Below are 2,038 nucleotides of genomic sequence, written 5' to 3'. Positions count from 1 at the left end.
CAGAGTCAGCCAGAGGTGAGTAGAACAAAACTCCTTTTACTTTGAAAGCAATCAAACTTTTAAGCATACTCATGCATCATGGATACCATGTTTATGTATTAGGTCGTTGCATTAGAATTCACGAATATGATGCATTGCATAATTTATTATTGATGTGGATGGATATTGGATGACCCATTAGCCCTCGAGATGATACGATATGTTATGATGGATAAGAAAGTCCAAGGCTGCCCATTCCACGCATTCTGGCACTATGTAAGAAAGTCCAGGGCTGCCCATTCCACGCGTCTTGGCATTATGTTATGTTTAAGAGGAAGTCCTGGGGAGCCCCGTCGAGGGCCGGGCACATTGGATTATGTAGAGGGTTATTGGTGACAAGTCCATCCGTGATATGAATTGTTTGTATTGTGATGCATTTCATGAAAGCATATGTTTAATTAAATTATTTTTACTATTCTGCTCACTGGGCTTTAGTAGCTCACCTCTTTCTCCTAACCCCTAGGTTTGCAGGTCAGAGATAGTACGAGAAGTCGCCAAGGTTGATGATATAGTTTATGTAATAGATAGTAGTGGACATGTAATTATGTGATGGATTAGAATTGTGCTTTGCCCTAGTTTATGTTTTGTAATCCCTTTGTACATGATCTTTATGAAAATGTTTTTATTGATGAGATATGTTGAACCAAGCTTGATGTGCGAAATGTTGACCCTACTAGAGCATTTGATAAGGGCTCTAGTATAGGGTTTTTATGTTTACAGATATGATGTATGTTCAGGTCAAGCTTGGTAAAAGAAAAGTTTAAAATTTTTATGAAAATGTATGATCATGTATGGGATTTTATCAGGTACACAGGATGCATAGTAGGCTTGCTACGGGTTCCGGTGACCTTAAGTCGATCTGAATCCTAGCGTCGGTAGCGATCCGATTTTTGGGTCTTTACAATGCCGTTCGGGCTGACCAATGCCCCTGTAGCATTCATGGACCTCATGAACAGAGTTTTTAGCCAGTTTCTGGATCACTTTGTTATTGTTTTCATTGACGAGAGCATGCCCATCATTTGAGGACAGTGTTGCAGACCCTGAGAGAACACGGCTTGTATGCCAAGTTCTCTAAGTTTGAGTTCTGGTTGAGGAGCATTTCTTTCTTGGGGCATGTAGTATCAGAAAAGGGAGTTGAGGTAGATCTCAAGAAAGTTGAAGCTGTAGTAAACTAGCCTAGACCCACTACAGTGACAGAGATTAAAAGCTTTTTGGGTTTAGCGGGTTACTACAGGAGGTTTGTCCAAGACTTCTCCAAAATTGCCGCTCCTATGACTAGGTTGACCAAAAAGAATCAGAAGTTTGTTTGGTCGAAACAGTGTGAGGAAAGCTTTGAAGAGCTGAAAAGAAGGCTGACGTCAGCACCAGTGTTAGCTCTGCCTACTAGTAATGAAGACTTCACAGTGTTTTGTGATGCGTCCCGAGTGGGACTATGTTGTGTATTGATTCAGAATGAAAGGGTGATTGCTTATGCTTCTAGGCAGTTAAAGAAGCATGAGTTGAATTATCCTACACACGACCTAGAGATGGCAGCTGTAATCTTTGCACTCAATATGTGGAGGCATATGGGGTAAGATGTGAGATCTTTACAGATCATAAGGGTTTGCAGTACATCTTGAGTCAGAAAGAGTTGAACCTGAGGCAGAGAAGATGGGTAGAGCTGCTTAGTGACTATGATTGCAAGATCCAGTATCACCCGGGTAAGACAAATGTAGTGGCAGATGCCCTCAGCCGGAAATCACTTGGCAGTTTATCCCATATTACAGCAGAGAGGAGACCGGTGGTGAGGAAATTTTACAAGCTCATTAATGAAGGTTTACAGTTAGAGTTGTCTGGTACAGGTGCACTAGTGGCCCAGATGAGAGTGACACCCATGTTTCTGGAACAAGTGGCACAGAAACAGCATGAGGACCCCGAGTTGGTGAAAATTGCCAGGACAGTTAAGTCAGGCAAGAATGAGGAGTTTAGATTCGACAACACAGGGATCCTCCATTATGGG

This window comes from Manihot esculenta, chromosome 7, assembly GCF_001659605.2.
Source record: "Manihot esculenta cultivar AM560-2 chromosome 7, M.esculenta_v8, whole genome shotgun sequence".
NCBI classification, from domain to species: domain Eukaryota; kingdom Viridiplantae; phylum Streptophyta; class Magnoliopsida; order Malpighiales; family Euphorbiaceae; genus Manihot; species Manihot esculenta.
This window is presented reverse-complemented; position numbering follows the sequence as displayed.